This window comes from Bos indicus x Bos taurus, chromosome 29 (assembly GCF_003369695.1).
Source record: "Bos indicus x Bos taurus breed Angus x Brahman F1 hybrid chromosome 29, Bos_hybrid_MaternalHap_v2.0, whole genome shotgun sequence".
NCBI lineage: Eukaryota > Metazoa > Chordata > Mammalia > Artiodactyla > Bovidae > Bos > Bos indicus x Bos taurus.
Genome location: NC_040104.1, coordinates 47,633,823 through 47,657,354, shown reverse-complemented (window position 1 = coordinate 47,657,354; position 23,532 = coordinate 47,633,823). Strand labels below are relative to the sequence as shown.

At 38.7% G+C, this 23,532-nt stretch overlaps 1 long non-coding RNA gene across 1 annotated transcript; it reads left to right on the top strand.

Moving 5' to 3' along the window:
• Nucleotides 1–21,760, top strand: LOC113886209. Its single transcript, XR_003509387.1, has 3 exons — nucleotides 1–118; nucleotides 20,189–20,276; nucleotides 21,034–21,760. It is a non-coding gene; the product is annotated as an uncharacterized LOC113886209 (long non-coding RNA).
• The last annotated feature ends 1,772 nt before the right edge of the window (nucleotides 21,761–23,532 follow it).

Sequence of the window (23,532 nt, the reverse complement as noted above, 5' to 3'; positions counted from 1 at the left end):
TTTCCTTCACATAAAGTATGAATTTTATTTCACAGGGAGCTGATTGGATAAATGGTGGAGAAGGAAATCTGTTGCTCCTGAAGATTGGAGTTTTGGAAGCTGCACTGCTGATGCCATGGTAAGTTCTTTATGATTCTTTCATTGAGGAAAATTTTGAAGCAAAAGGGAAACTCAGACACTTCATAAATGTACAGGCTAGATTTCATGAAAGGGATAATAACTCCTGAAAGATCAACGGCAATCTGCATTTTATATTTTCTCTGAGTGTACTTTAAATACAGGTGTGTTTATAACATGTTAATTTTTGTTTCTCTTTGTATATAACATGTTAGCAATGGACTGAAAGACTGATATGTTGTTAAATGTCTACTAAATCCCAGTAAAAGTAAACTGGAATTTTCTAGGACTTACATCCATGATGTTGCATTTATCCAGATACTTCTCAACCATAGGAAAAATAATATGCTTCATTTACTCCCTTAATTTGCTCAGAAGGATGAGAGGGAGCACTGAAGTGCCTATCCTTCTCCAAGTTAGTAAAGCACATTATACAACTTCAAGAAAAAATAATCTACTGTCTTGCCCTCTAAACTAAGTCTTTGGATTACGATCACCAATTACAATCAGCTGGGTGTCCAAGAATTCAACTAAATAAGTCCTGACAGTATCAATCCACAGATAGCGTCAAACTCCACAGATAAAGGGCCCAACACGAGACAGCCCTTCACTTCAGACCCAGTCGCAATCTCAGTCTGTTAACCTCTCGTTACACATTAGAGGTTCCCAGGCTCCCCTCCTTGGATTTGATTGATTTCCTAGAGTGTTTCATAAAACTTGGGAAACCTGTTTACACACTAGATTACTGGTTTATTACAAAGCATATTGAAGGACAGAAATCAACATCCAGATGAAGAGTAAATAGGGTGAGGTTACAACTAAAGGAGCTTCGTCCTTCTGGAAGCTGAGACCAACACGGTGACATACGGAAGTGTTCAGGTTTCCCAGCCTGGAAACTCTTTGAAGCCTTTGGGGTTTTATGGAAGCTTCATTACATAGGCAAGGTTAATTAAATTATCAGCCACTGGTGATTGACTCCATGTCTAGATTTCCTCCAGTCCCTGGAATCCAAGGGGTTGAACTGAAAGCCCCAACCCTCTATTCCTGGTTGGTTTCTTAGCAACCAGTACCTCTCCTAGATGCTTTGCAAAAGTTTCCTCATTAACATATACACAATTGCAGTGGAAAAAAAGGAGGTTTCTTATGAATAACAAGAGATATACTCTGTCTTTATGGTTCTAAAGCATTTCAGCAGCTGAAGACAAGAAAGAAAATATTATTTTAAAAAGATGATTTCTTTGCTCTTATCACTGAAGAAATCCCAAGGATTTGAGGAGCTGTGAATCAAGAACAATGAATGAAGATCAAATATATTAAAAATATAGTTTAGTTATCTGAATGACCAAATATGTATTCATTACAGTTCCTGAGTGCTTGTAGTTGAATGGATTGTCACTGCTTTAAAGGTATGACAAGGTCACACACACACACACACACACAAAATGCTAGCTATGCAAAACCAAAACAAACAAACAAAAAATCAAAATAACCCTATGAAGACTAGTTAATGCACAAAGCTGTCAGTGATAACACCATGTTATCCCAATAGTTCTGTCCTAAAACTTACTAATGAATGAAGGTGTTGGTCCAGAAATGTGCTTGAAGTTGTGAAGAGAAAACTAGGGTATATTTTATAGTTACAATCCTTTTTTATTTTTACAGGTCTAAACAAGTCTGAAGAGACAGTTTCATGTTTTATTTTATTCTTTTCTTACCTGGCCATGTGGCTCCTGGGCAGTAGGCCTTTCTGTGAACCTGTTTCTTTGGTTATAGGAAACAACATTCAGTCTCCATGACCTTCCTGAGTTCTAGTGTGCATATTCAAGCAGCTGTTAATTAATGAAGAGAAGGAATACAAGACCAGGGAGGAAGAGTAAAGAGCAGCTTTGGGACAAGGTTCTAGTTCCCCATCAAAGCATACACACAGCAATATCTTTGAGCTATTTTACAGATACTGAAAGTCCCTCCAGGTGGGATAAGTTAATGGCTAATGATGGTATGCTGCCCACAGACATAAACACCCCAGATCAGTTGGATCTGAAGGCTGATGATGCTGACTCCTACTTACCTCACCACCAACTCATCAAAAGAATGTCCACAAGCTGATCACGCCCTTTTTGAACAATTACTATAAAAATTTTCAGTCTTCCTCAAGTTGGGACATATGGTTTTGAAGGCGTTAACCCACTGTGGCCCCCTTTGCCTGGCAAAGTGATAAAGATATTCTTTCCTATTCAGAAAGCTTATGCCTCTGAGATTGGATTGGCAATGGTGTACAGAGAAGCCAAGCTTTTGGCATCAATAGATCTGTCCTAAAGTGCTGATACAGAGGCTTTGGAGGCAGCTAGATCTTGGTCTTCCATGCTTTACTAGCTGAAGGATCTCAGTCAAGTGAATCAGTTCAGTTCAGTTCATTTCAGTTGCTCAGTCATGCCTGACTCTCTGCGACCCCATGAATCGCAGCACGCCAGGCCTCCCTGTCCATCACCAACTCCCGGAGTTCACTCAGACTCACGTCCATCGAGTCAGTGATGCCATCCAGCCATCTCATCCTCTGGCGTCCCCTTCTCCTCCGGCCCCTAATCCCTCCCAGCTTCAGAGTCTTTCCCAGTGAGTCAACTCTTCACATGAGGTGGCTAAAGTATTGGAGTTTCAGCTTTAGCATCATTCCTTCCAAAGAAATCCCAGGGCTGATCTCCTTCAGAATGGACTGGTTGGATCTCCTTGCAGTCCAAGGGACTCTCAAGAGTCTTCTCCGACACCACAGTTCAAAAGCATCAATTCTTCGGCGCTCAGCTTTCTTCCCAGTCCAACTCTCACATCCATACATGACCACTGGAAAAACCATAGCCTTGACTAGATGGACCTTTGTTGGCAAAGTAATGTCTCTGCTTTTCAATATGCTTTCTAGGTTGGTCATAACCCTCCTTCCAAGGAGTAAGCGTCTTTTAATTTCATGGCTGCAGTCACCATCTGCAGTGATTTTGGAGCCCAGAAAAATAAAGTCTGACACTGTTTCCACTGTTTCCCCATCTATTTCCCATTAAGTGATGGGACTGGATGCATGATCTTCGTTTTCTGAATGTTGAGCTTTAAGCCAACTTTTTCACTCTCCACTCTCACTTTCTTCAGGAGGCTTTTTAGTTCCTCTTCACTTTCTGCCATAAGGGTGGTGTCATCTGCGTATCTGAGGTGACTGATATTTCTCCCAGCAATCTTGATTCCAGCTTGTGTTTCTTCCAGTCCAGTATTTCTCATGATGTACTCTGCATATAAGTTAAATAAGCAGGGTGACAATATACAGCCTTGACGTACTCCTTTTCCTATTTGGAACCAGTCTGTTGTTCCATGTCTAGCTCTAACTGTTGCTTCCTGACCTGCATACAGATTTCTCAAGAGGCAGATAAGGTAGTCTGGTATTCCCATCTCTTTCAGAATTGTCCACAGTTTCTTGTGATCCACACAGTCAAAGGCTTTGGCATAGTCAATAAAGCAGAAATAGATGTTTTTCTGGAACTCTCTTGCTTTTTCCAATAAACCTTCTCAAAACTTTTTCTTCACCTGTAATATGGGGACAGCAATAGTTCTGTTGCAGGAAGAGGGACCCCTTCCAGGGCCCGAAACTGGGCTCTTGTCTAACACTCAGAAATGAATTGTCTGAGGAGACACATGTGCTGACAAAGGAAGAGATTTTATTGGGAAAGGGCACCTGGGTGGAGAGCAGTAGGGTAAGGGAACCCAGGAGAACTGCTCTGCAGCATGGCTCGCAGTCTCAGGTTTTACGGTGATGGGATTAGTTTCTGGGTGGTCTTTGGCCAATCATTCTAATTCAGAGTCTTTCCTGGTGGCTTACTCATCTCTCAGCCAAGATGGATGCTAGTGAGAGGGATTTGGGGAAATGGACAGACATCTGGTGTCTCCTTTAGACTTTTCCGGAACTCTTCCAGTGGGTGGTGGCTTATTAGTTCCCTATTCCTTATCAGATCTCCTGTCATAAAACAACTCATGCAAATGGTTACTATGGTGCCTGGCCAGGGTGGGCGGTTTCAATCAGTGTGCTTCCCTTAACAGTTCTAGATATTTCAACAGATTGCTGTGAAAATTTAATGACTTGTAAGAAAACAGTTTATAAAACATGAAGGAATAAGTATAGCATATGATGAAGGAAATGAGATGGTGATCAGCTTGATCAGTGTTTGAACACCGTCTGAATCAAATGCAGGTTGTGTGAACTGTGAAAGGTTACATAATACATTTGAGAATTTTTCCTAAAGTGAATTGTTATACCAATATCTGCAGCATAAGACTATTAAAATGTTTAAATGAAATTATGCATGAAAAGTGTCTAATGCCATTTAGTATGTGCACATATTATATTCTGCATCAAAATAATACACTTTGGCCCCCTTGTGGAGGAAGGGAAGGTGACCCATCATGCCTTCCTACAATTTAAATAATCCTTCCTTATTTCTAGGGAATAGTTCTTAAAGACAATTTATCTCTATTTTCCTAAAAGGAAAAAAAAAAAGCATGAAACTTTTGATCTGCTAGTAGTGGTACCATTATTGTTTTCACAGAATGGCTTTACTGTAAGGAATATCTTGATCTTCCCAACTCAGGGATTGCAAGAACCTGTGTCTCTTGCATTCCAGGCAGATTTCTTACCATCTGAACCACTGGGGAAGTCCATTTAAAGAGATACTGTCCCTTAAATAATGTAAAAGAATCACAAAGATTACAGGAAATCAGTGAGATAAACTTAGAAAAGACAATTTTGACATGTCCTTCAAATAGCATGTCTGTTATTTCATTTACATATAAGAATGATCATCTTAAATGAACATGTATGTATGCCTTCAACTGTCTTTTCACAAAACACTTCTTTTCACCTCTGCTATACCTGGAAAAATGACAAGGAGTCAGTTTACCTAAAATTATTGCTAAGGCAGGGAAATCATCTCCTTGATCCTTCCACCACCAACATTATCCCTAAAAAGCAAAACAAAAGAAAAATAGAATCATTTTCCCTCAGGGAATGATTCTGTCAGAGGCAATCCAATCCCTTTACTGAAGCAAAGGAGAGTACTTGTGATTAAGTTAAAGGGGAAGAGATTAATTAACTTGGAAAGCAATCTTTAAAGACTCCCTTGGAGGAGGGTGTGGAACTCTCTATTGCTTGGATGCAAATGAATCACTCCTATTAATCTTCTGGGTCTAAAAAGGAAAGCCCCTATCCTGGATGAGATTTTAGAGCCTGGAAAGGTGGAGAACCCTGTAAATTCTTTAAGAGCAGATAATCTAATCTGATCCAGTACCTATGAGAATGGCTGTATGCTTAACAAGTAGATATAAAAGTTAGTTCTTGCAAAATGCAGCAGGGACAGCTGAGTGAGCAGACTCTCAGGAAGCCAAATCTCCATAGAATAACCTCCTATAATGGACATGCCGTGTTCTGGGAGCCAGGCCTGAAAGACTTGGCTGCAATTTGTATCAACCAGTATGTCAGATGGTGGAAGATCAGCATTCAACAGTGACACTGGTTCTGGACCTTCTCTCAACTTGACAAGTGGGCTCTCTAGACCACTATAATTTAATTTGATAAAAAAGTAATACATTACAAAAATTTTGCACTTTAAAGCTATAAGGTAATTCTTAGCAATTTCCAAGACATTCAGCTATTTAGAACAAGATATTGATCGCTTGGGGTTTCTTATCCATCATAAAGTTTTCTCATCCCATGAAACTTCACTATCACCTTAAGCAGTTAAAACTACCTTTCATATTTATGTAATTTTTTTTCAAATTCACAGTTTGGAATGACTAAACTGTGCTGTTCAGGTGGACAATTGCATGATTAATTATAAAGATAATAAGTGAGTTTTATTTAACCTCAATACAAGGAGCATCTTCTAAAACTGCAGAATATATGCACAAATTGGTCAATCCTTCAAATATGGACAAATGAACTCTGGGAAGAAGACTGCTGCTGCTGCTGCTGCTGCTAAGTCACTTCAGTCGTGTCCAACTCTGTGCGACCCCAGAGACGGCAGCCCACCAGGCTCCCCGGTCCCTGGAATTCTCCAGGCAAGAACACTGGTGTGGGTTGCCATTTCCTTCTCCAATGCATGAAAGTGGAAAGTGAAAGTGAAGTCGCTCAGTCGTGTCCAACCCTCAGCCACCCCATGGACTGCATCCTATGAGGCTCCCCTGTCCATGGGATTTTCCAAGCAAGAGTACTGGAGTGGGGTGCCATTCCCTTCTCCTAAAACTAGGCATAGCTAAATGTCTGAAGAGAGACAAAAAGATAGGGAAAGTAAATATCTCCTTCAGCTATTAAAATAAACAGAGGTATAAAGTTCACAGAAACAAAATTCTGTGCTTTCCTATCAACAACCTCAAGTTATTGAGTAACTGAACTGATATTAAAAACCTGTATCAGTTGATGTTATAATTTACTCCTTAAAGAAAGTGCTATAGGCCATTCAGGAAGGGACCTGTAGAGAATCCAGTCTCATAGCAGGTTGGTAGATCTGTCCTTACTCAAAGATAAGCAAACAGGTAAAAATGATATCAAATTAAAAAGTTGCATGTACAAATATATATTCAGAGCATCTGGAGTATGAGAGCATATTTTATAATGTTTTATTGATGAAACAAAAATGTTTGCCAAGATAACGCTCTTAAATGGAGCCAGGAGGTCATTAAGAAAGTGTGACTTGTGCATGTCTCAGCCTGGATGGAATCAGGTCTTTTGACCACTTATTTTTCTAAAGAAGTCATCCAGAACTTCTGTCAGAAACACAAGATACTTATTGAACCTTCCATCAGAAACAATGGAAACAGTGACAGATTTTATATTTTTGGGCTCCAAAATCACTGCAGATGGTGACTCCAGCCTTGACATTAAAAGATACTTGCTCCTTAGAAGAAAAGGTATGAACAAGCTAGACAGCATATTAAAAAGCAGAGACATTACTTTGCCAACAAAGGTCCATCTAGTCAAACCTACGGTTTTTCTAGTAGTCATGTATGGATGTGAGAGTTGGACCATAAAGAAAGCTGAGTGCCTAAGAATTGATGCTTTTGAACTGTGGTGTTGGAGAAGACTCTTCAGAGTCCCTTGGACTGCAAGGAAATCCAACCAGTCCATCCTAAAGGAAATCAGCTCTGAATATTCATTGGAAGGACTGATCCTGAAGCTGAAATGCCAATACTTTGGCCACCTGATGGGAAGAACTGACTCATTGAAAAAGACCCTGATGCTGGGCAAGATTGAAGGCAGGAGGAGACGGGGACGACAGAGGATGAGATGGTTGGATGGCATCACCTGACTCAATGGACATGAGTTTGAGTAAACTCTGGGAGCTGGTGATGGACAGGGAGGCCTGGCATGCTGCAGTCCATGGGGTCGCAAAGAGTCGGACACCACTGAGCGACTGAACTGAACTGAACTGAACCCTAAAATAACTAGTAATAGCCTATCTGTGTATCAGACCCCTGTCTAAAAGTACTCATGACTACTTAAGGACAAGTATTTCCTCACTAAAGTCAAGAGTCAATCACAGTTTTCTCCAGGCAACTTTTAACAGCCAAATGGCTTCTTATCTGTATAACCCCCAACACTTTCTCTTCCCTGGAGCACTCTTTCAGTTCTACCTGAACGTATGTCTTCTGAACAGTATTTCTTAATACTCAAATAAACTCTTGTCTTCTGCAATGTATTTAGTTATCACATCAAACAAATACTTGAGAAAGCAATTTTTATTCTCAAGAGAGTTAAAGAAAATAACACACTCATGTTCATAGTAGTACTGTTCAAAATAGCCAAAGGTGGAAGCAGACCAAATATCTATTAATGAAGAGGTAACAAATGTGGTATATACTCTAATGGAATATTATTTATCTTTCAACAAGAAGAAAGTTCCAAGGTACAGGACAATATGGATGAACCTTGAAGAGATTATACTAAGTACAATCAGTCAGTCACAAAAAGCCAAATGCTGTGTGATTCCATTTATTTAAGGCATCTAGAGTAGTCAAATTCATGGAAAGAAAGTCCCTGTCCATCACCAACTCCTGGAGTCTACCCAAACCCATGTCCATTGAGTCGGTGATGCCATCCAACCATCTTATCTCTTGGGACTGGAGAGAGTGGGAATTGGAATGTTGTTGCTTAAATTAGATAAATAAGCTGTGGAGATTAGTTGCACAAAAATGTGAATATACTTAACACTACTTATATATTTCTTCTTAGAAAGTGTCATGATTCTGGCATCTTTTCGTGAGCTCTCGCTGGCCCTTGACAATCCGGGGTGGAAGATGTAAATTTCATGCTGGGCCATTCCCATATCCACAATAACAATTAAGAATACATTTTAAAAAAGAAAATTAATGAAAATAAGAGCATGATATAGCATATAACAGAAATAACTATCAATTTTAATCAGAAAATGTGAAGAATTGCTACACAGAATTTAAAATACAATGAGTGTACCCACTCCAGTATTCTGGCCTGGAGAATTCCATGGACTATATAGTTCATGGGTCACAAATAGTCTGGCACAACTGAACGATTTTCATTTCACTTCAAGAGTAGAATCTAGACTACTCAAAGTCAAATCATTAACAGCAAAAAACAAGCAAATTTCCAGATTTTAAAACAACATTTAAAAATTCTAACAGCATTCAGAGGACAAAGAAAAGATGATATAAGTGATTAAAAACAAACAAGCACAAAAGAACCAAGTTATTTAAATAGTTGACATGCAACATGCAACGAAGGAGTAAACAGAACAAAAATAGGAACAAAAAAAAGCTAAACTGAAGAAAAGCCTGAGTCTGCAGATCAAAAAGTCTCATAGAATAGTTACTGAAACAAGGTGTAGGGCCTTCCTTGGCAGTCCAGCCATCAGCACTCTGCCTCTCAGTGTGTTTCCATCCCTGGTCAGGGAACAAAGATCCCACGTGCCACGGGGCAACTAAATCCTGTATGTTACAAGGAAATATCCTGCATGATGCAAGGAAGATCCTGTGTATTGCAGCTAGACCTGATGCAGCCAAATAATAAATAAATATTAAAAAAAACCACACAAAACACAGAAGCGTTTACCCAAAAGTTGCACTCAAAATGCACTAAAAATAAAATCCAAAAATGCAAACTAAAAAACAATGAATAGCTAGATATGCAAAGATGAAGTTGTTGAATTTTTAGGGTTTAGAATAGGGAGATATTGCAAGTATTCAGGGAAAATAAAACAGAAGTTTAGAAACAATTTAACAGTAACAACAGAAAAAAAAGAAAAAACAACAACAAAAGCCTTTTTACTTAAAAGTATGGGAAATCTTTGCCTCTGCAATGTTAAGTTACAGAAAAAAAGGTGTTTGAAGGTAGGGGATATGACCTAAAATCGGTGTACCTAACCTAGCTGAATGTGAACCAAATCTCTAGGTATAATGTATAAATGTATATGGACTTAAAGTTGAATTTAAATTTTGTTCTGGTGTTCTAATTATCCTAGGCTAGCATTGATGAAATACATGAATTTGTGTTGTGTAGTGATGAATTATCAGAGAAAATGGTTTCTAGCTTAAGTCCCTAAATCTTAGAATAAATTAATACTGTACTTCTGCACTCAAAAATAAATAAATTGAACTGGTACCTATTTGAAAATTATCCCATATTTATCATTACAAGGGAAAATTATTTTTTAAATAATTGGTAAACATTAGCTCCACAGTAATAAATTGGTACTTGTGATGCTGAGTTGGTGGATTCCAAAATTCTTTGAATTTGAATATATGACCAGAGGTAATTTTTATAAATGCTTAAATTATTTTTTGATTTAAGAGGATGATCTCCTAAATGATAGATAACACATTTATCTACTGTTGGTTGACATGATTTCACTATTTCTGACAGTTCTTCAAGAGTAGAGTCCTGAAGCCAATTAGGAAAGCTGGACAAAGTCCAGGAAAGAGTAACAAGGATGTTTAGAAAAGCTAGCTTCACAGATGTTGAGAAATCGACCAAGGGGAAATTATTTACTATAGAAAGGAAAGAGGATATCAGCATCTCAAAGATAAAACCAAGAGATGCAAAATGGAGAAAACAACAATAATTCATCTTTGTCCAGAGACAATCCCAGAGAGGAGGCTAGAGGACTGGCCAGATGGATACAGGTAGTTCTTAAACGATACAAAATCTAGAAGAGCAATCGAACCTAGAAACCACTTAGGAGAACAAATGGGCATTCAGCTACATTCCAACACTGTTTTATTTGAAGTTGGTCACAGTTAATATTTTATAAGAGAATCATAATTTCCTAACATTTGAAGTCATTTAGAAAAGGGAATGAGTCTTCATCAGGGTTGGTTGTGTTTGGGTGGCAGGTGGTGAGTGACTTCCTGCAAAGCAAGATGATATCCACCTGTTGCAGAGAGAGCATGTTTTCCTCACAGTTCCCTCTGGCAGAAAGCCTTGGCCACTGCCAAAGGCAGGTTCAAAATCTATCAAGAGTTTAATCCCATATGTCATCTCCTATGCCCATAAATTTTAGGACTTGAGATGAGGCTGGCTTTGGATAAGAAATTGAAAAATCCTGGGTCATAAAACTACTGTCAACACAGCCGTCCAAGAACAGAGCATGCAATTATAAGTTTGAGAAGAGGAGGTTGAGGGTGGAAGAGATGACGAGTCAAAGTTGAGATTTCAATCTGTTTCCCTCAGACTTGAAAGAAGTGTAATTCTAAAAGCAGACTTCTTTCACTAGGAAGGACATATATTGAGGAAGTGGGTGGGAAAAAAAGGGAAAAAAAAAAAAAGCAGCAAAGACACACGGGGGAATGATCAGCAGCAGTGGGCTGTCATTGTTCACAGAAACTGAGTACCATATTTTTGAAATGGAACTTTAACTAAAGTGTAGAATGGGTCATGCTGTCCTGCTGTAATTCCTAATTAGCACAGGGAAATGTGATGATCGCTACCTAGGACCCGTCTGCTTTAATTCCATTGTCCTACTGATAGATATAGTCCTTCATAGGAAATAGTTTCATTATTTAGCTGGGAAGACCAACCACTTAGAGAATTATATCTTAGTATAATTATTCTGTAAATAGTATACAAACTAGTGTTTGTACAATCTAGTATAACAACTTAGAGGATAACATCTTCATATATCATAAATAGCATTAAAAACTAGAATATATGACACGTACCTTAACAGAAGGGCAATGGAAACCTGCAAAAAAATGCTTTCTCTTAAAAACAGTCACTAAGAGATAATGCACTTATTCTAAAATCGAAATACAAATTCTAATGTAGAAACATACTCAGAACTTAAGCTAAACTTTAAAAAAAATTGAGTATGTGTATGTGTGTATGCATCTCATTCATGTGTGTGCTCAGTCATGTCTGACTCTGCAGCCCCATGGACTGTAGCCCATCAGGCTCCTCTGCCCATGGAATTTTCCAGGCAACAACACTGGGGTGAGGTGCCATTTCCTACTCCAAGGGATCTTCCAGACCCAGGGATGCAATCCACATCTCCTGTTTCTTCTGCATTAGCAGGGGTATTCTTTACTACTATCATCTCCTGGGAAGCACCATTACAAAGACTTTAAAAACCACAACCTATCTTGAGGGGATAAACCCAAGCTCTCCTGCAGAATTCTCTCATTAAGTTCTTCACATGCTTTTAAATGCCTCACTTTTCACTGTACTTGCTTTTGTACCCTCAATGGAAGTCTTGATTTGTCTTTGCATCCTCAGTGTTGTGTGTGTGTGTCTGTGTGTGTGTTACTCACTCAGTCATTTCTGACTTTTTGCAACATCATGGCCTATAGCCCACCAGGCTCCTCTGTCCATGGAATTCTCCAGGCAAGATTACTGGAGTGAATCGCCATTCCCTTTTCCAGGGATCTTCCTGACCATCATTATAATATCATGCAAAGTATTTTCATTTTCCTAGAAATCCTCCATGCCTTCCCCCATTCATCTTTCCACACTCTGTTAGCCCCTGGCAACAGAGATGACTTTATTGTCTCTATACATCTGCCTTTTCCAAAAGGTCATACGGGCTTACCAGGTGGCACGAGTGATAAGGAACCTGCCTGCCAATGCAAGAGACTTAAGAGACATGGGTTCAACCCTTGGGTGGGAAAGATCCCCTGGAGGAGAGCACGGCAACTCACTCCAATATACTTGCCTGAAGAATCCCATGGGCAGGCTACAGTCCACGTGGCCCCACAGAGTTGGACACAATTGAAGTGACTTTGCCTGCACACAGGCCATAGAGCTGGATCATACAGTATATAACGTTTTAAGATGGGTTTGTTTCACTTCATGTTATGCATTTAAGTTCCCTCCATGTTTTTTCATGGCTTGATAGCTTAATTCTTTTTAGTATTAAGTGCCATAATATTGCCTGTGTATACTACAGTTTATTTATCCATCCACCTACTGAAGGACATGTTGGTTGCTTCCAAGCTTGGCAGTTATGAATAAAGCTGTTCTACATATGTGAATGCAAGTTTTTGTATGGGAGTGTTTCCAGCTCCTTTGGGTAAATACCAAAGAGAATTATTGCTGGACCTTGTGTTACAGATTTGACCTGCCAATGCAGGAGACCCGAGTTCCATCCCTGGGTTGGGAAGATTCCCTGGAGAAGGGAATGGCAACACACTCCAGTATTCTTGCCTGGGAAATCCCATGGACTGAAAAGCCTGGTGGTCTACACTCCATGGGGTTGCAAAAAGAAACGGCCAAACTGTCTTCCAAAGGGGCTGTCCCATACCATTCACTTTCCCGCAAGTAACAAGTGACAGTTCTTGCTGCTTTACCTCCTCGCCAGCATTTGCAGGTGTCAGTGTTCTGGAATTTGGCTGATGCAAAGAGCCAACTCATTGGAAAAGACCCTGGTGGTGGAAAAGATTGACTGCAGGAGGAGAAGTGGGAAAAAGCGGATGAGATGGTTGGATGGCATCACTGACTCAAGGGACATGAGTTTGAGTAAACTCCAGGAGATAGTGAAGGACAGGGAAGCCTGGCATGCTGTAATCCATGTGGTTGCAAAGAGTTGTAAACCTAGCTACTGAACAATAATCGGTGAGTATAGGTATCTCATTGCTATTTTGGTTTTCATTTTCCTAATGATTTATAATGTGTGATATCTTTTCATATGCTCCTTTTTCATCTTAAGATTGTCTTTGGTGAGGTGTATGTTGAAGTTTTGGGCTATTGTTTAATTGGATTTTCTGCTTTCGCCAACCTCTTTTTATCTTTTATAATTTTCACAACAAACCAGTCAGAGATTACAATGATTTCTACCAAACGTTAAGTATTTTTCCTAGAGCCACTGGGATGTCAGTCTTTTTGGCCTTTAATATTTTGAATCTAAATCCTAAGTCCTTTGCCCTATGCCCTGATAACTCAGAAGAAATTGGCCATCAAAAGTGTCTTGAATAGTGAAATTAAGATTGGCCTAACGTTTGCAAATTCTTGTTCTGATATTTCATCCTCCATATGCCATGGAGAAATCTGGTCTATTGGAAACCATGTGGTATAGGCTCCTGGTTGTGTTTAATGATCCTTCTGCTCAGGCTAGGGAGATCAGACATGCATATTGTGCTTTAAAAAGATGCCACTGGGAGTCAGGCTGGAGTTCAGCGGTTCCAGCCGAGGAAGCAAAACAGCTGTTGTGATGCCTGCAGCTTGGGGCACAAACAGAGTTATAAGAGCTGTCAAAGAGTGCCCCATGAGCTCTGCTTTTCATGGCCTGCCTTCTCACACAGTGCCTCCTGATCTCAGAGGCTTTATTATGATGATGATTCTATTTCTAGTGAGCCCAAAGAGCGCAAGGGAGATTATTATAAGAAAGCACTATAGGTATATAGGACTTATCCCTTGGAGGACCATTTCAAAGGTTTTGAGTTTCAACCATTCTGATGCTTTAAAAATAATCCAAGGATTTAGAAAGTCTGAAAACAGAGTTGTGCTCTAGATAACAGTATAGTACACAAAGTCTTTGATTTATCACAAAAGACAGCAAGAGGTCAGGGCATATTTTCATCCCTGAAGTATAGATTTGGATCTACAAAAGATAGTTTATGGCTGGGGTTTTTGAAGTGTCTGGTGTCACAGAATACTTACAAAAAAAAAAAAAATTTAAAAGAAAACTTTAAAAAAGAAACTCAATCTTCTACAGAGCAGTGAATGACAGTTTAATATTTTGTGTAAAAAAATATGCAATAAAGAAAATTTATAGTATTTTGCAATAAAAATATTTGTAGTAGACAATTTCTCATTTCTTAAAAATCTTTATTTAAAAAATTGATGATAATTGTTTTACAATGTATTTTTGTTTCCTGCCCTACAGCAAGGTGAACCAGTCATAACTGCATGCATATATTCTCTTCATCTTGAGTCTCCCTCTTACCCACCCTCAATCCCACCCTTTAGGTTGTCACCGAGTGCCAAGCCAGGTTCTCTGTGATATATAGCAAGTTCCTGCTAGCTGTTTTAAACATGGTAGCTTATGTGTCAATGCTATTTTCTCAATTTGTCTCACCATCTCCTTTCCCCAAAGAAGATGTACAGAGTAAGATGGTGGAGATGGCAGAAAGTGAACAGGAGTTAAAGAGCCTCTTGATGAAGGTAAAAGAGGAGAGTGAAAAAGCTGGCTTAAAACTCAACATTCAAAAAATGATGATCATGGCATCCGATGCCATCACTTCATGGCAAATAGATGTGGAAAAAGTGGAAACAGAGACAGACTTTTATTCTTGGGCTCCAAAATCACTATGAATTGTGACTGTAGCCATGAAATTAAAAGATGCTTGCTCTTTGGAAGAAAAACTATGACAAACCTAGATAGCATATTAAAAAAAAAAAACAGACATTACTTTGCAAACAAGGCTCTGTATAGTCAAAGCCATAGTTTTGGCAGTAGTCATATATAGATGTGAGAGCTGAACCATAAAGAAAGCTGAGTGCCTAAGAACTGATGCTTTTGAACTGTGATGTTGGAGAAGACTCTTGAGTCCTCTGGACTGCAAAGAGCCCAAACCAGTCCATCCTAAAGGAAATCAGTCCTGAATATTCATTGGAAGGATTGATGATCAAATTGAAGCTACAGTACTTTTACCAACTGATGCGAAAAACCAACTCATTGGAAAAGACCTTGATGGTGGGAAAGACTGAAGGCAGGAGAAGTGGACAACAGATGAGTGGTTGGATTGGCATCACCAACTCAATGGACATGTCTGAGCATGCTCTGGGAGATGGTGAAGGACCTGGAAGCCTGGCGTTCAGCAGTCGATGGAGTCGCAAAAAGTGGGTGGGACTGAGGGATTAAACAACCACATAAAAAGTGTGAGAAATATTCTAATAAGAAACGTAGGTATTTATTAAAAATAATTTTAATTAAAATAAATGAACTCTCTTTTCAATAGTAAAACACCACCATGTTTCCAAAACACAATTCTTAAAAAAAAAAAAAAAGAAAACTCGTTATAAGTGAACACAAGAAGTACAAAACAGGTAATAAAAATTAGAGAATGTATTACATATCAAATGTATTAACATTAAATCTATAAAAGGACCAATTCTCGAAGTAGACTTCTAGAAAAATTGACACTGAGAAACATTCATATTGTAGAAGTTACACAAAATTTCTTCAAGAGATCTGGAATCCCCATCAGGAAATAGACTTTGTTATATCTAACAGATATTAAGAACCTATGTTTTGTGTGTGTTTTAAAACAATTTTTCAGGTTTGCTATAATTATAGATGCTAAGGTTTTACTTTTTGCAACAAAAAAAACATTTCAGAAAAAAGTGATAAAGGACAAGAAAATATAATCAAATTAGGTGAAATCTCGATACCCAAAGGCTATTATAGTAAGTTAAAAACTCTATATCATCACTTTAGTTATTGTATCCATCATATAGAAACATAGTTTACTCAATGACATTGTTAATACTGAACCTGAGTTTGCTTGCAATATTTTGTTCCATCATATCAGATCAGATCAGATGAGTCGCTCAGTCGTGTCCGACTCTTTGCGACCCCATGAATCGCAGCACGCCAGGCCTCCCTGTCCCATCACCAACTCCCAGAGTTCACTCAGACTCACGCCCATCGAGTCAGTGATGCCATCCAGCCATCTCATCCTCTGTCGTCCCCTTCTCCTCCTGCCCCCAATCCCTCCCAACATCAGAGTCTTTTCCAATGAGTCAACACTTTGCATGAGGTGGCCAAAGTACTGGAGTTTCAGCTTTAGCATCATTCCCTCCAAAGAAATCCCAGGGCTGATCTCCTTCAGAATGGACTGGTTGGATCTCCTTGCAGTCCAAGGGACTCTCAAGAGTCTTCTCCAACACCACAGTTCAAAAGCATCAATTCTTCGGCACTCAGCCTTCTTCACAGTCCAACTCTCACATCCATACATGACCACAGGAAAAACCATAGCCTTGACTACACGGACCTTTGTTGGCAAAGTAATGTCTCTGCTTTTGAATATGCTATCTAGGTTGGTCATAACTTTCCCTCCAAGGAGTAAGTGTCTTTTAATTTCATGGCTGCAGTCACCATCTGCAGTGACTTTGGAGCCCAGAAAAATAAAGTCTGACACTGTTTCCACTGTTTCCCCATCTATTTCCCATGAAGTGGTGGGACTGGATGCCATGATCATCGTTTTCTGAATGTTGAGCTTTAAGCCAACTTTTTCACTCTCCACTTTCACTTTCATCAAGAGGCTTTTGAGTTCCTCTTCACTTTCTGCCATAAGGGTGGTGTCATCTGCATATCTGAGGTTATTGATATTTCTCCCAGCAATCTTGATTCCAGCTTGTGTTTCTTCCAGTCCAGCATTTCTCATGATGTACTCTGCATATAAGTTAAATAAACAGAGTGACAATATACAGCCTTGACGTACTCCTTTTCCTATTTGGAACCAGTCTGTTGTTCCATGTCCAGTTCTAACTGTTGCTTCCTGACCTGAATACAAATTTCTCAAGAGGCAGATCAGGTGGTCTGGTATTCCCATCTCTTTCAGAATTTTCCACAGATTATTGTGATCCACACAGTCAAAGGCTTTGGCATAGTCAATAAAGCAGAAATAGATGTTTTTCTGGAACTCTCTTGCTTTTTCCATGATGCAGTGGATGTTGGCAATTTGATCTCTGGTTCCTCTGCCTTTTCTAAAACCAGCTTGAACATCAGGAAGTTCACAGTTCACATATTGCTGAAGCCTGGCTTGGAGAATTTTGAGCATTACTTTACTAGTGTGTGAGATGAGTGCAATTGTGCGGTAGTTTGAGCCTTCTTTGGCATAGCCTTTCTTTGGGATTGGAATGAAAACTGACCTTTTCCAGTCCTGTGGCCACTGCTGAGTTTTTCAAATTTGCTGGCATATCGAGTGCAGCCCTTTCACAGCATCATCTTTCAGGATTTGGAATAGCTCAACTGGAATTCCATCACCTCCACTAGCTTTGTTCATAGTGATGCTTTCTAAGGCTCACTTGACTTCACATTCCAGGATGTCTGGCTCTAGGTCATTGATCACACCATCATGATTATCTGGGTCATAAAGATATTTTTTGTACACTTCTTCTGTGTATTCTTGCCATCTGTTCTTAATATCTTTTGCTTCTGTTAGGTCCATACCATTTCTGTCCTTTATCGAGCTCATCTTTGCATGAAATGTTCCTTTGGTATCTCTGATTTTCTTGAAGAGATCCCTAGTCTTTCCCATTCTGTTGTTTTCCTCTATTTCTTTGCATTGATCACTGAAGAAGGCTTTCTTATCTCTTCTTGCTATTCTTTGGAACTCTGCATTCAGATGTTTATATCTTTCCTTTTCTCTTTTGCTTTTCACTTCTCTTCTTTTCACAGCTATTTGTAAGGCCTCCCCAGACAGCCATTTTGCTTTTTTGCATTTCTTTTCTATGGGAATGGTCTTGATCCCTGTCTCCTGTACAATGTCACGAACCTCATTCCATAGTTCATCAGGCACTCTATCTATCAAATCTAGGCCCTTAAATCTATTTTTCACTTCCACTGTATAATCATAAGGGATTTGATTTAGGTCATACCTGAATGGTCTAGTGGTTTTCCCTACTTTCTTCAATTTAAGTCTGAATTTGGCAATAAGGAGTTCATGGTCTGAGCCACAGTCAGCTCCTGGTCTTGTTTTTGCTGACTGTATAGAGCTTTTCCATCTTTGGCTAAAAAGAATATAATCAATCTGATTTCAGTGTTGACCATCTGGTGATGTCCATGTATAGAGTCTTCTCTTGTGTTGTTGGAAGAGGGTGTTTGTTATGACCAGTGCATTTTCTTGGCAAAACTCTATTAGTCTTTGCCCTGCTTCATTCTGTATTCCAAGGCCAAATTTGCCTGTTACTCCAGGTGTTTCTTGACTTCCTACTTTTGCATTCCAGTCCCCTATAATGAAAAGGACATCTTTTTGGGTGTTAGTTCTAAAAGGTCTTGTAGCAGCAAACATACTTATGTGTATGTATGCATATTTGACTTTGCCTCCATGTATATATTATTTCTCAACTTTATTCTGGAAAATCTTTATTGGAAAGTGTCAAAATTACAAACCATTTAAAAGAATAGTCCTATGCATAATAACATGTTTGTCCTTTCCTTTGCTTCATTAACTCTTTAAAAATTACTGTATTTGCTTTCTCTCTGTTAATTATTTTATTACTCTCATTAACACATAGTCATACAATTTTTTCTGAACTACTAAAGAACACCTTGCACACTTCATGACTCCCCATCCCTATTTCAGTGTGTATCTCCTAAAAACAGTATACTCTTATGTGATCATGGTACAAATACTAAATTCAGAAAACTAATTCAAAAAGCCAAACCAATTGTCCAAATAATTTTCTTAATGGTGTTAAAAAAATCCAGATGCAATGGACTTCTCTGGTGGAACCGTGGATAGGAATCTGCTAGCCAAAGCAGGGGACACAGGTTCAATCCCCAGTCTAGGAAGATTCCACACGCCGTGGAATGACTAAAGCCCCTGGACCACAGCTACTGAGCCCTTGCCCTATAGCCCATACCTGCAACTGCTTAACATACATCCTGAGCTACTGAAGCTCTCACACCTAGAGCCTGTGCTTCGCTAGAGAAGCCACTCTGATGAGAAGCCTGTGCACTGCAGTGAAGACTGGCCCTGCTCGCTGCAGCTAGAGAAACTAAGCAAAGAAGACCTAGCACAACCAGAAATAAATAATTTTTAAAAATTCAGATGCAAAACACCCACTAATTTAATTTATCATAATCTGCCTTTAGCAGGAATTTTATATAGTTTGATGTGTCCTTGTCAGTGCATCATATCAGAAGACACATGATTTCAGTTTCTCCTATTACTGGCAATAATAATTTCATCACTTAATTAAGGTGGTGTCTGTTTAATATATATTGCATTTATTAAAATAAGTTTAATAAAATTATTATTATTAATATATGCATTAAAATTTTTAAATAGAACTTTTTCCACTGACAGTTTAAAAAAATGATCTGTGATACTTTGAGTTCTGTGAATATCCTATTCACCAACAAAACTTCATCCAGGTAAAGGTGTTTGATTAGTGACAGATAAATATCTATGTATACTTCATGGACGTTGATGAATCTCATCCATAGGTTAATACCATTTTGTACTCCCAGCAGCAATCAGGAGCACAGACTCACCAACAGAGAATATTGTTAAGCTTTTGCATTTCTGTGAATCTGGAGAAAAAGTATTTTAGTGTAGTTTGTTTCCAAGTATCAGCTTTATTGCTTGTAAAATTTGATTGAATTACATAACTGGAATCTACAGCTAGTGCTGTGCTAAAGTTGCTATATGGTTTGCAGGATTCAAGCAAGCATCTCTGCCCAGCTTCACATTCAGTGATGTCATTTTGGTAACTTAAAACTGGACACAGTTGGTCTATTTAACCTGGAGAAATCAGAAAATGTCAGAGCTCAGCCAGGTCCTCAAAAATCCAGTAATAAAGCATTTTTTCACTAGTGTTTGTAACCAAAATGGTTTTCTTCACACTCCTTAGCCTCCAACTCAAACTGGAAATTGGGACCTACCTGTGGGATAAGTCAGCAGTCAGCTGAAAAGAGGATCGTGATTTGAAGCACATCGAGGTGAGAGCAGAGAGCCCTTAGAGGAAGAGTCTCCTTTGCAAATGGCCTTTAGCATATTACCCTCCCTGCTGCTGCTGCTGCTAAGTCGCTTCAGTCGTGTCCAACTCTGTGCGACCCCATAGACAGCAGCCCACTAGGCTCCTCTGTCCCTGGGATTCTCCAGGCATAGATGGCCATCAGCTTCTTGCCATTTTAACAACTTGATAGATTATTCTTAGTGCCTGTGGGGAGAAGCCAGTAAAAATTCGAGAGAGGGTAGTTAGTGGTTTCTACTGATTATTTTCAAAAAAATAGAAGTTTCTATTTTACTGTGTGGTAAGAGAGGCTAGATAGCATCACTGACTCGATGGACATGAGTCTGGGTGAACTCCGGGAGTTGGTGATGGACAGGGAGGCCTGGCGTGCTGCGATTCATGGGGTCGCAAAGAGTCAGACACGACTGAGCGACTGAACTGACTGACTGACTGAAGAGAGACTTCCCAGGTGGCTCAGCGATAAAGAATCCACGTGCAATGCAGGAGACAATGCAATGCAATGCAGATTCGATCCCTGGGTCAGGGAGATCCCCTAGCAAAGGAAATGGCAAGCCACTTCAGTGTTCTTGCCTTGGAAATCCCAGGGACAGAAGAGCTTGGTGGGCTACAGTCTATGGGATCACAAAGAATCTGGCTTGACTTAGTGACTAAACCACAACAAAAGATCACAGGGAGAAGTAGTATATAAATTTCTTTCTATTCTGCTTTTTCAAACTTAACAGGTGAAGAATTTGAGACTCAGAAGAATTAAAGTGATGATTTGGAAGCCACACACCAAATTAAGGACCAATCCAGAGCTGGAATCTTGGTCTCCCATATCCTAGCATGGCAGAGGAGAAGAGAGTGGAGCCCATGAGGTCAAACCTCTTACGTAATAACCAGAGCAAGTACACCATGAGCTGCCATGTTACTTGCCTGAGAACAGACTGCAAGTAGGCGATAGAGCCAGAATCGCAAATACAGGTCTCCTGACTTGCAGTTCGGTGGTATTTTTAGTACCCCACAGGAATCACCTTCCTAAACTTGTGATACATTTGCTCTTTGATTTTTAGAACGGAATTTGAAGATTCCAATTCATCCATCCATGAAGGAGAATTAAGTGATAACGTCCCCTTGCATTTTGTGCACACGGAAAGAGATGAAAATTAAACAAACAAAAGCCACTAATGCCCAGAATACACACTAAGGCCAATCAAAATAAAATCTCTGAGAGATTCCATTGCTGATCTTTTTTATTGTAATATATTTAATCAGTTATTTTATTTGAAACTAATAAAATTTACTTTTGTGTGTGTATAGAGTTCTTTGGTTTTGACAGTTCCTTGCAATCGTTTAACTGCAAACACTTTGTTGTGCCTTTGTGTCAACCCACTCCCCAAATCACAGACATGTTTTCTGTTACTATGTGCATACGAGTATGCTAAGTCACTTCAGTCCTGTTCCACGCTTCGCAACCCTATGGACTGTAGCCCACCAGGCTCCTCTGTCCATGGGATCCTACAGGCAGGAATACTAGCGGGAGTCGCAGTGCCCTCCTCCACGGGATCTCCCCCACCCAGAGATGGAATCCACCTTTCTTGTCGCCTGCATTGGTAGACGTGTTCTTTCACTGCTAGCGCCGCCTGGGAAGCCCCTCTGTTACTTCAGTTTGCCTTTTACTGAAGTTCTATGAAAGGATTCATTCGGCATCTAGTTCTTTGAGTCTGGCTTCCTTCACTTGCAACAATGCATACAGATTTTTTGCATGTTTCAGTAAATTCCTTTTTGTTATTGGATATGTATGACTATCACATTTTGTTTATCCATTCATAGTTGAAGGATATTTGGGTTGTTTCCAGTTTGAGGGATTATGAATAAACCCCTGATAAACAATCATGTACAAGTTATTTCTTTTAGGTAAATAAGAAGCGTGGAATTGCTGGATCATATAATAAGCAAAGTTTTAGTGTTATAAGAATGGCAAACACTAAATTGTTTTCCAATATGTCTGTAACATTTTTTTTTTACACCAATATGATGATTCTTCCCTAGTATTTGTACTGTCAAGTATTTTATTCTTTAATTTTATCCATTTCAATAAGTTGTAGAAGTATATCTTTATAGATGTTATTTGCTTTTCCTTGATTATGATGCTGAACATCTTTTCATGTGCTTATCGACCATCAGTATATTTTATTTGATGAAGTATTTGTTCAAATCTTTTTCAGTTGTTTTTAATTTTTAAAACTCTCTTTTTACTGAATTTTACATATTCTAAGTAGAAGTCCTTTGTCAGATATTTGTTTTGCAAATACTTACTTATATTTTGTAAACTTCCCCTTTCATTCTTGCCATCGTGATTCCACAGAGAATTTTTTAATTTTGATGAAGTTCAATTTATACGCTTTTTTCCTTTTATGAATTTTTACTTTTGGAGGCATATTCAAGAAATAGGTGCCTAATCCAAAGTCTCTCTCTCTCTCTCTCACACACACACACACACACACACACACACACACATGTTACTGGTTCTTTTTCTGGAGAATCTTCACTAATACAGGCGGTTAACATCTTTAAAATATTGCGTCTTCCAGACCATGAACACTATCATTCTCTTGATTTACTTAAGCCTTTGAATCATTTTTTATCTTTGCTTTGTAATTTCTAGCATTCATATCTTGCACATAGCTTGTTAGGCTTATATCTAAGTATTTCATAACTTTAATGCTACTTTAAATGATATAATTTCTTTAATTTCAATTTTCAATTATTTTTGCTAGTACATAGAAAAAAAAGCACTTCATCTGTATAGACCTTGAAATTTTCAACCTAAATATATTAATTTCATGAGCTTTTTTGTTGTGGGTTCCAAGGGATTTTCTATATAGCTAAACTAATATATATACATAAATCATTTCACATGGTCAATTATGTTGACTGGTTTTTAAATTTTGAAACAGTCTTCCTTTCTCTGAAAATTCCCATTCATTCATGACATTTAATTTATATTTCCTGGATTGGTTTGCTAATAATAAATTGAGAAAATTTGTTTCTATATTCATGAGAAAATTGAGTCTGTACTTAATATCCTTATCTTGTAATGTCATTGTCTGATTTTGGTATCAGGAAAAATCTTGCCTCATAAAAATAAATTAGGGAATATTTGATTCTTTTCTATTTTCTGGAAGAGTTTTGACACAATTGGTATTATTTCACCCTTAAATATTTGATAGAATTTATGG